The 11,971-nt window shown below is 39.8% G+C and overlaps 1 non-coding gene across 1 annotated transcript; it reads right to left on the reverse strand.

The window, feature by feature from the left end:
* Positions 1-1,938: 1,938 nt before the first annotated feature.
* On the reverse strand, positions 1,939-2,046 carry LOC112753870 (small nucleolar RNA R71). Its single transcript, XR_003178233.1, has one exon. It is a non-coding gene; the product is annotated as a small nucleolar RNA R71 (small nucleolar RNA).
* Positions 2,047-11,971: the final 9,925 nt, after the last annotated feature.

Here is an 11,971-nt window from a genome sequence, read left to right on the forward strand (position 1 = left end):
TTTTTAAAAAAATACAAAAAAAAATTAGAAAATCATAAAAATCAAAAATATTTTGTGTGTTCTTGTTTGAGTCTTCAGTCATGTTATAAGTTTGGTGTCAATTGCATACTCATCTTGCATTTTTTTTTCGAAAATTTTCATGCATTCATAGTGTTCTTCATGATCTTCAAGTTGTTCTTGGTATGTCTTCTTGTTTGATCTTTGCATTTGCATGTTTTGTGTCTTTTCTTGTTTTTCATATGCATTCTTGAATTCTTAGTGCCTAAGCATTAAAGAATTATAAGTTTGGTGTCTTGCATGTTTTCTTTGCATTAAAAATTTTTCAAAAATGTGTTCTTGATGTTCATCATGATCTTCATAGTGTTCTTGGTGTTCATCTTGACATTCATAGCATTCTTGCATGCATTCATTGTTTTGATCCATAACTTTCATGCATGGCATCATTTTTCTTGTTTTTCTCTCTCATCATAAAAATTAAAAAATCAAAAAAATATCTTCCCCTTTTTCTCTCATCAAATTCGAAAATTTGAGTTGAATTTTTCAAAAATTTTTAAAATCAAGTTGTTTCTTATGAGTCAAATCAAATTTTCAATTTAAAAATCTCATCTTTTCAAAATCTTTTTCAAAAATCAAATCTTTTTCAAATTTCTTAGTTATTTTCGAAAATTCCAAAAATATTTTTCAAAAATCTTTTTCTTATTTTTATATCAAATTTTCGAAAATAACATAATCAATTAATGTTTTGATTCAAAAATTTCAAGTTTGTTACTTACTTGTTAAAAAAGATTCAAACTTTAAGTTCTAGAATCATATCTTGTGATTTCTTGTGAATCAAGTCATTAATTGTGATTTTAAAAATTCAAATCTTTTTCAAAAACTAATTTCTATCATATCTTTTCAAAAATATCTTCTTATCTCACCTTTTTCAAAAAATTTGATTTCAAAATATCTCTTCTAACTTCCTAACTTCTTATCTTTTAAAAATTTGTTTCAACTAACTAACTAATTTTTTGTTTTTTTCTTATCTTTTTCAAAACTACCTAACTAACTCTCTCTCTCTAATTTTCGAAAATATCTCCCTCTTTTTCAAAAATTCTTTTTAATTAACTAATTATTTTAATCTTTGATTTTAAAAATTTTCGAAAATTACTAACCTTTTTCAAAAACTATTTTCGAAAATCACTAACTCTTTTTCAAAAATTATTTTCGAAAATTCTCTCTCTCTCATCTTATTCTATTTATTTATTCATCTACTAACATCTCTTCCTCTCATCTACTCACCAAATTCGAACCCCCTCTTCCATCTGTGTTCGAATTTTTCTCTTCTTCTACTAACAATAAGGAACCTCTTTACTGTGACATAGAGGATTCCTCTTCTTTTCTTGTTCTCTTCTCTTTCTTATGAGCAGGAACAAGGAAAAAGGCATTCTTGTTGAAGCTGATCCAGAACCTGAAAGGACTCTGAAGAGGAAACTAAGAGAAGCTAAATTACAACAATCCAGAGACAACCTTATTGAAAATTTCGAACAAGTAAAGGAGATGGCAGCGGAACCCAACAACAATAATGCAAGGAGGATGCTTGGTGACTTCACTGCACCTAATTCCAATTTACATGGAAGTAGCATCTCCATTCCTGCCATTGGAGCAAACAACTTTGAGCTGAAACCTCAACCAGTTTCTCTGATGCAGCAGAACTGCAAGTTTCATGGACTTCCATCTGAAGATCCTTTTCAGTTCTTAACTGAATTCTTGCAGATCTGTGATACTGTTAAGACTAATGGAGTAGATCCTGAAGTCTACAGGCTCATGCTTTTCCCTTTTGCTATAAGAGACAGAGCTAGAGTGTGGTTAGACTCTCAACCCAGAGATAGCCTGAACTCTTGGGATAAGCTGGTCACGGCTTTCTTAGCCAAGTTCTTTCCTCCTCAAAAGCTGAGCAAGCTTAGAGTGGATGTTCAGACCTTCAGACAGAAAGAAGGTGAATCCCTCTATGAAGCTTGGGAGAGATACAAAGGACTGACCAAAAAGTGTCCTACTGACATGCTTTCAGAGTGGACCATCCTGGATATCTTCTATGATGGTTTGTCTGAATTGGCAAAGATGTCATTGGATACTTCTGCAGGTGGATCCATTCACCTAAAGAAAACACCTGCAGAAGCTCAAGAACTCATTGACATGGTTGCTAATAACCAGTTCATGTACACTTCTGAGAGGAATCCTGTGAGTAATGGGACGCCTATGAAGAAGGGAGTTCTTGAAATTGATACTCTGAATGCCATATTGGCTCAGAATAAAATATTGACTCAGTAGGTCAATATGATTTCCCAGAGTCTGAATGGAATGCAAGCTGCATCCAACAGTACTCAAGAGGCATCTTCTGAAGAAGAAGCTTATGATCCTGAGAACCCTGCAATAGCAGAGGTGAATTACTTAAGTGAACCTTATGGAAACACCTGTAACTCATCATGGAGAAATCATCCAAATTTCTCATGGAAGGATCAAAAGCCTCAACAAGGCTTTAATAATGGTGGAAGAAACAGGTTTAGCAACAGCAAGCCTTTTCCATCATCCACTCAGCAACAGACAAAGAATTCTGAGCAGAATCCATCTAGCTTAGCAAACTTAGTCTCTGATCTATCTAAGGCCACTGTGAGTTTCATGAATGAAACAAGGTCTTCCATTAGAAATTTAGAAGCACAAGTGGGCCAGCTGAGTAAAAGGATCACTGAAATCCCTCCTAGTACTCTCCCAAGCAATACAGAAGAGAATCCAAAAGGAGAGTGCAAGGCCATTGACATAACCAAGATGGCCGAACCTGTAAGGGAAGGAGAAGACGTGAATCCCAAGAAGGAAGACCTCCTGGGACGTCCAGTGATCAATAAGGGGCTTCCCTCTGAGGAACCAAAGGACTCTGAGGCTCATCTAGAGACCATAGAGATTCCATTGAACCTCCTTATGCCCTTCATGGGCTCTGATGAGTATTCCTCTTCTGAAGAGAATGAGGATGTCACTGAAGAGCAAACTACCAAGTTTCTTGGTGTAATCATGAAGCTGAATGCCAAATAGGGTCCAAAATCGCCCCCAGCGAATTCTGTAGATTATGCAGATCGCGCATGTCACGCGATCGCGTCATCCATGCGGACGCGTCATTCGCGTTTTTCCCTGCCATGCGTTCGGGTCGTCCACGCCTCCGGGTCGCTTGTGCTTTTCCATTCCGCGCGGTCGCGTGACCGACGCGGCCGCGTCACTACAATTACTCCTCTTCCTCGCGGTCGCGTGAGCCATGCAGCCGCGTCGCCTCTCACTGGTCATCTCCTCAATTTCTTATGTTCCTTCCGTTTTTGCAGGCTTCCATTCCAATCTCCAACTCATTCATGCCCTATAAAGCCTGAAACACTTAACACACAGATCACGGCATCGAATGGAATAAAGGAGAAATAAAATACATAATTAAAAGTCTCTAGGAAGCAAGTTTTCAACCATAAAACATCTTTAGGAAGGAAATATAAATGCTTGCTTATTTAATGAATAAGTGGGCAAAGATCATGATAAAACCACACAATTAAACACAATATAAACCATAAAATAGTGGTTTATCAATCTACAAACAAAATGGAAGAAAGAAATAACAACAATAGAAAAATGATGAATGTAACAACATAAAATTGAAAGGTAGAAGAGGAGGAAAGCATGAATTGAAACCTAGATCTAAATTATTGAACTAAACCTAGTCCTAATTCTAATCCTAGAGAGAAGTGAGAGCTTATCTCTCTAAAAACTAAAACTAAACTATCCTCATGTGTGTGTATGTGTATATGATCATCCCCTTCATTCCTTGGTCTTTTTTAGTCTTTTTCCCGCGAAAAACTCAGCTCCAAATGCGGCTGAAAATCCCCCAAAATTGCCAGGCATGTTTTCCTCTTTAAAAATCACGTGTGGTCATCGGCGCGTGCGCACACAGTGTGCGCGCGCGCCCTTGGAGAATTTCGCGATCTGCGCGTAAGCGCATAGTGCGCGTGCGCGCCCATGGGGTTTTCCAAACTTTTGGCTTTTCATGATTTCTCCATTTTGTATGCTTTCCTTTCACTTCTTTGATCTCTTCCTAGCCCTTTTCAACCTGAAAGCACTTAGCAAACACGTCAAGGCATCTAGTGGAATCAAAGGCAAATCAAAATTATCAAATTAAAGATCTAAAAAAAGCATATTTTCACATCTAAGCATAAGTACGGGGACAATCACAAAATCATGCTATTTCCTTGAATAAATGTGATGAAAGGTTATCAAAATGCTCTAAATACAACACAAGATAAACCCTACAAAGGGGGTTTATCAACCTCCCCACACTTAAACCAAGCATGTCCTCATGCTTAACCAAGAATGAAGCAAAGGGTATGACATTTATTCAATGCAATTAAACTACCTATATGCAATTATCTAAATGAATGCAACTAATTATATGAATGCTAATGCTTGGTCAAAACAAATCAAATTCCAAGAGAATACATGTAAGCACAAAGGGCTCAAACAATGGAAATTGAATCCAACCCACAATCATATTGAATTATCATAGGAATTTATAAACTTGCATGAACATAGATGATAGAGGTGAATACATGTAATTTGAGCAATCGAACCCTCACCGGATGTGTATCCGCTCTATTCACTCAAGTGTTTAGGGTTTGATTTACTCAATTCTCTCCTAATCATGTTTTCCAAAATTTGTTTTTCTTCTAACAATCAACATTTATTTTATGCATGCATACAAGTATCATGAGGTCTTTTCTTTAGGTTGTAATGGGTTAGGGTCAAGGTAAGAATGCATATTTGGTCAAGTGAGCTTGAAATTTGAATCTTTGATAAGCTTAAACTTCCCACTAACCTATGACATTCAATACAATTAAGTTCTAATCTAACTACCCATTTTTTACTTTTTCACATGCTCATGCATTTTCTTTTCAATTCACAACTCATATGCATTGATTTTATTGAGGTTCGCTTTGCTTTGGGGCATTTTTGTCCCCTTTTTATTTCTTTCTTTCTATTTGTTTCTTTCTTTTTCTATTTTTTTCTTTTCCATGCTCTTCTTTTTGTTTCTTTTTCTTTTTCTTTTGTTTTTCTCTTTTTCCTTTCAAAATATATACAAGAACATCAATGCATAAGGTCTATACATTTGATCAATACATGAGCATGTACCCAATTCCCAATATTTACAATAAAAAATACAAAACTACCCTTTTATTTCCCCAATGTCCCAAGGTTCCCACACTTGGATGATACACACACACTAGCCTAATCTAATTAAAGATCCAAATAAGGACATTTATTATTTTTCGCTTCAAGGCTTGTAATGTGCTAAATTAAGAACAAGTGGGTTAATCATAGGCTCAAAGTTGGCTAAGAATGGATGATAAAAGGTAAGGCTATTTGGGTAAGTGAGCTAAATGAAATGATGGCCTCAATCATATAAATGCATGAATACACAATATAATGGATATAAAGAATCGAACAAATCAAAGATCACAATCATAGAAAGAGAAAAATTGCACACAAGAAGGAAAATTAAGTAGTTATAAGATGTAACCACACCATTAGGCTCAAAACTCACATGCTTGTGTTCTTAGCTCAAAGTCATGTTCCACAATATATATATGATTCAAGCAAGTTCTAAAAAAAAATTTCCAATCAACTGGGGTGGTGCCTTTTTAGATAAATTCTTTTGGGAATTCTATCATTTTGACTAAACATATCCTAAATGCAATGTTGTGACTAAGAATTTCAAAAACCCCTTAGTTTACCCTCTTTCCTAATCAAAACAATGTTTCTTTTATGCACAAAGGGTTTAACTAAGTTTTCAACAAGTCAAAACATTTTTGAAATCACAACCACAAGGCTAAAATGTGACATATATACAATAAAAGTGTGCAACAGTAAAAATAGAAAGTATCCATGTTAGCAAGTATATACAATAATCCCAAAATAGTGCAAAATAAAGTAAGATAAGAGGAAGTAAGTGATAATGTCCAAAAAGTGTTTACCACATTCACCGACGATGACGGTGACCTCCCCATACTTAAGATGAGGCATCGTCCTTGATGCTACTGATCGGGTACATGGTGAGGGTCAATGGTCACATCTACGTCCTGCTGGATCTCAGAATGGGGCACGGGCTCCTTGGCATGCTGTGGAGTATCATGGGTGGCCTGAGTCTCTGGGGGTGCCTCCTGACGAATCGGCTACGCAACATGCTCGGTCTCATGCTCTGTCCCGTGCTCCTCCGCATGTGTATCCTCATGCCATCCCTCGTGGGCCTCCTCATCTGAACCGGAAGACTCTGGAAGAGGGGGTAGCTCAATGCCCTGGGAAACAAACACCTGGTCGATTCTGTCGAGACGTCGTAGGATACGACGCTCGCTACACTCCATAAAGCAAAACAGGCGCTGGACCAGCATGTAAGTCTCGGGTGCTGGTGGTGGCAGTGATACTGCTGCTGGTGCTGTAGAAGAAGATGGTCCTGCTGCTGTGGAAGATGAGGGTCTAGCTGCCTCGACTACTACTCGAGCTTGAGAGCGGCGCCTGAAAGGGGGCTTCTCATCCACCCATCCACCCCATGGGATAGTAACTTCCTTCTCATCCTCGTCCGGGGGTGGTGGAATCGCATCATCATCTCTCCATGGGGCGCCAGCTAACTCAACCATCCTAGTGACCATGGTGGGAAATGGCAGAAGGCCACGGATGTGAGCGCGCCACATGCTTCTCCTGATTAGCCGGGGGAAATATACCTCCTTCCACTCCAAGACACAGCCAATCAGAAGAAGCATGTCCATCGGGATCTCAGAAAAGTATGTAGTAGGCAAGACATAGTGCACGAATATCTGTTGCCAGGTCCTAGCCTCCTTAGTCAGATAGGTGAATAGCATCCCCTTGGGCCTTGTATTGGTGGAATCCATCACCCAAGGGGCGCCCGGTGTGGCAATAATGATCTTCAGCGCCTCATAATCAAAAGTCATAGTGTTTATTGCAGTCTCTACCTCCTGATATGCACAAATATCACCAGTCCGAGGTAGGCACTGTAAAACACTCTCAATGGCTGCCTAAAGGATTGAGATCTGCCCACCCTGTAGGTGCACTGAATCCAGAGTCTCTCAAAAGAAGTTACAATAAAACTCCTTGACCCAGGAAGTGTTGATCCGTCCCAAATCCCTATCAATAAAGCCAAGGCCCAATCCCTGAATACGGGCCTCAATGGGTTCCTTCAGATCGTCGGGTAAGGCCAATTTCTTCTCAATATTCAGGTTCGTCTTCCGATAGGTGGAAAAACGGAGCTCACAGTAGAGATTTGGGAACATGTATATATCGGTGGGTGGTTTTAGCTGATTCTCCTTATCCACCTTATTAATTGGATTCTCGGCATAATTGGCATAAGGGGAAATGGTAAGAGCTTGAGATTTCTTTCTCTTCTTGGAGGTAGTGGACTTTTCTATTCCTCTATCAGCCATCCTGAAAATTAAATATGATATATAAGCACTTTAACCAAGTAGAGAGATAGCAAGCAAGTAATGGGATAGTCATGAAGTGAGTAAAAAAAATAAAAGAAAAAAACTTAGAATGCAAGTAAGCACAGAGAACATAGCTATAGACCAAGAATTCAAACAACCCAAACAATATAGCACAAAACTCATGCATTAAACCTATCCATCATCACATCTCAAAAGAATAGTTAAAGAGTTAGGTGGACTGAAAAGTGAAGTTAGTAAGTTAGGCAAGTTAGTGAGTTAGAAAGAAAAAAAAACGAAAAGTTAATGGTATGATGGAGAATAGCTTAAGTAAAAGAAAGTTGCAAATCGCGCACAAGAATCATGTTCACAATCATGAGGATATGGAGATGCCAAAAGTGCATGATAATGGACTCACAGTAATTGGTGTTACAAGCAAGGGATGCATCCGTGTAACTATGAAGCGGTTAAGACCAAATAGAGGGAAAAGGAAAGTTACACATTGTAAAAGAAGATTGCAAATTGTGGTTCAATGCAATAGTTAAGCACTTTCTGGAGTTTCTTTAGTCACTACTAATCTTGGGAACCAAAATGAAAATAGAAAAGCTGACCCAAATGTCCTGGGGGTTAAACATGGTGTGGAATTGGCAAAAATCAATTTGAAAATGCCAAGTTCAATCCGAAGTGGGAATGCGAAGTTAAAAATAGTTTTGGGAAAATTGGGCAGCATTTTGGCATAATATTAGACATTCCCAGAAAGGCAGAAAATAACAGGAGAGTCATATGAATCCACAAAGCAATAACCAAATAATAGTCATAAAACCAGGCAGCAGCACACAATTGCAGAGTGAGAAATGCAGCAGGTAACAAAGTATGAAGAATGCGGCACATCAAAATGATCAACACCACTCAGCAAGCAATCAATATATGCACAATTAGGTAAACAGATATGGCACAATCATCAGGCCTAGAGTCCTCTATCCAGAACTGAACTACCTAACAGCAGAAATTTCTTTCTATCCTATCAATCAAAATTCAAATTCTAACTAACAAAAAATTAACAGTAAACTAATGAACGAAGAAAGAATGAAATAAGGGAAATAGAGGAGTGACCTGGGAGCAGACCAGGGATGGAACGGGGGGGGGGTAGGCAGTAGAGATGAGGTGGGTCAGAAGTGGAGTGGCCGCCGCAGATGGTGGTGGCGGCAGAGACCCATGGTGGCGTAGTAGGGGCTGGCGCGGTGGTGGAGTAAAGTGAAGATAGATGGAGACAGTGAACGAGGCAAAGACAGTGAAGAGCTGGGTTGTAGTTAAGATAGGAATGGAAAGAATGAGGAGAGCTAGGCTCACCGGTGGAGGTGGTGAACGGCGGAGGCCGCGGTAGTGGAGACAGAGAGAGCGAGGGGTGGAAGAGGGGGGAATGAGTGAGAGAGAGAGAGAAAGAGTGGGGATGAAAGTGGAGAAAGAAAAGTAGGGGCGACGGCGGTGGAGGCGTGCCGACACGGTGGTCGGGGGCGTCACTGGGGTAAGAAAGGAAGGAAGAAGGAGAAATGTGGGTTGGGGGGTGGTGCGTCTGCGTGAATGCTTGTCGCGCTTTAGGGTTATCCCAGTTTTATAATCGACGCGGGCGTGCACCGTGCGCGTCTGCATGTATTGAAGATTTTTGGAATGGACGCGGGAGCGTCATGTGCGCTCATGCATGACTGGAAGAATTAGCATGGACGCGCACGCGTACTGTGCGCGTGCGCATGCGAAGAGTTGGGCTGAGGGCTCAGTGCTGGCCCAGCACCAGCCCAACTCTCTGGATGAAGTATGGGCTGGGGCCAGCCGCGTAGGAACGCGTAAGCGTAATGCGTGCATCCGCGTGCTGGGCCATCTGGTCTAGGTGCGCGCAAGCGTGACGTGCGCGCTCGCGTGTTGCCCTTCATCGTTGCAGTGACGCGCACGCGTACCGTGCGCGTCCGCGTGGGTCGAGTTGGGCTAAAAGCGCAACGTTTGCACAAGAGGGGTCCAACTCTCTGGAAAATCTATGGGGTTGCATCCGCTCATGGACGCGTGCGCATACAGCGTGCGCACGCATCCTCCCTCTCTCTTTTTTTTAAAGGCTAGAGATTCAAAATGCCCAAAAACTTCCTAACAACATCTACAACTCCTAATCAACCAAAAAGGGACACACCATTTACAAAGATTTTTCCTTCAACTACTAACAAGCATAACATACATGCGAGAATGCCAACAATCAATTTATTAACACAACTAAAATCAGATGGGAAACTACCTACAATGGTAACTCAAATCACTTATTAGTAAAACTTGCAAGAGAGTGGAAAGAGTATACCATGGTGGGGAGACACCCACCTAACACTTTTGGTTTAAGTCATTGAGTTGGACTTTGGGGAAGCTCTTGTCATGGTAGCTTATGCTTGTACTCATCCTTGATTTTCCAAGGATCCATGTGCCTCAAACGGTTGACAGAAATTCCAACCTTCTTCACCAAGTTTGGATGGAGTTCCACCCAAGATATGAGCTTCCATAGTTGATCTACATGCCTCGATCCAGGATCCCATATCTTATTCTGACATCCATCTTCCAGTTGATTGCCATGATTCTTCCATCCAGGTGGTTGACAGGTATGACAAGTAGAATTCTCTTTAGCGCACCAAATCTTCTTCTTAGACCCATGTAAAGTACCATTCATCCAATCATAGTCCCTATACCTTGAAGTTTTGACCTTGATGAGCCTAATTTCAAACCTCTAAACACTACACAACTCTTTTTTACTCTTAATTCCACAAAGAGCTCTAAGTTGACCATCATTTTCAATTAACCCATATTCAAGTGAGAAAGAAAAGCTTAGGGATAAGAATTTTACCCACTTGAATGTTGTGTTGGATGGTTACTTGGGGAGGGAGACCTCCCCACACTTAGACAATGCAAGGTCTACTTCTTTAGGCTCTTCTTTAGTTGTTTCCACCTCTTCGCAAGCTTCCTCAATTTCAACCTTTCCCCTTTTATCACTTGTCTTGGTGTTGTCCTCAAGAACTTCAATTTCTTGCCCAATGAGAGGTGATTCAATTTCGGATAGGAATTTGTTGATGAATGAATTCATCTCTTGATCAACCTCTTCATATTCTTTAATTTCGATATAAACCAATTCAAATTTTTCCCCTTGGTAGCTCTCTTCCGATTCACTCTCTTTATCGTTGCTCACCAAGGGTATGGGAGGTTGTGCATATTCTTCTATAGTTTCAACTCCATATACAATGGAAAGGGATTCACTTGTAGATAGAAATTCATCCATGATTGAATCCATCTCTTGATAAACCTCTTCCAAGTCTCCAACGATGGTATGCCTTGGAGGTTGCGCACCCTCATCAACATCAATATCAAGCTTCTTGGAAGAGTACTCCATGATGCTACATTCCCATGGACTTTCAACAGTTCCTAAATCTTTAACCACTTCTTCCTTTTCTTCAATAACCATAGGCTTCTCCAATTTTTCTAACACAAAGTGGCATCCCTCATCACCTACCGGAGTTTCCAATCTCTCCTTCATGCTATGATCTTCAATTGATTCTTCACATGTGGTTATGGAAGCACCTTGAGTGTTCAAGCATTGGTAGGCTAAAGTATGCACTACCTTAGTCAAGTTAGTCACAAACTCTAGGGTGTTCCTTTGCATGTCCGCTTGGCCTTGAAGTAGCAAGGTGAGAGAGTCATCTATTGGGACTTGGGGTGGATAAGAGGGTTTATTATTTTGAGAGAGGGTTCATAGTAGGAAGGTGGTTCTTCTTAGTAAGGGTATGGAGATAGTGTGCATTGAGGTGGTTCTTGGTAATAATCATGATATGATTGTGGTGGTTCTAAAGGTTCTTGCTCATAATGGTCATAAGAATATGGTATGGGTGATTGGTTATATGATGGATATGGATCATAAGAAGGTTTTTGGTAATGAAAGGCTTGTGAGAATGGTTGAGGTTCATATTGAGGATAAGAGTCATAGGCATATGATGGTGGTAATTGATTATCACAAAAAGAATCACCATAGCCATTGAATTGACATGCATTAGGATGGTGATTATACCTATACATATCCGGAGGTTGTTTCCAATAGGAGTGATCAATTCCTTGAGGCTCCTCCCATCTTGGAGTGTTCCATCTTTGGTACATGTTATCATTAAAGTCCACATTTTCTACAACATAGTGGGAACCAAACTCATAGCCAAAGTGAGAATTCATAATAGCAAAGGAAAATGAAAATAAAATCAAATAAGAAACAAAGAGAACCAAATCCTAAAACTAGCAAGAACTAACAAAAGTAAAAATATTCACACTATTCACATATATACAATAATCAATAATACAACACCATTGCAACTCCCCGACAACGGTGCCATTTTGATGAGTGGACTTTTATGTGGTTTAGAGTTCACAAATGAAGGCTCGTTGCAATATAGTTTCTAAACCAACAATAATCC

Source organism: Arachis hypogaea, chromosome 15, assembly GCF_003086295.3.
Source record: "Arachis hypogaea cultivar Tifrunner chromosome 15, arahy.Tifrunner.gnm2.J5K5, whole genome shotgun sequence".
Lineage (NCBI taxonomy): Eukaryota > Viridiplantae > Streptophyta > Magnoliopsida > Fabales > Fabaceae > Arachis > Arachis hypogaea.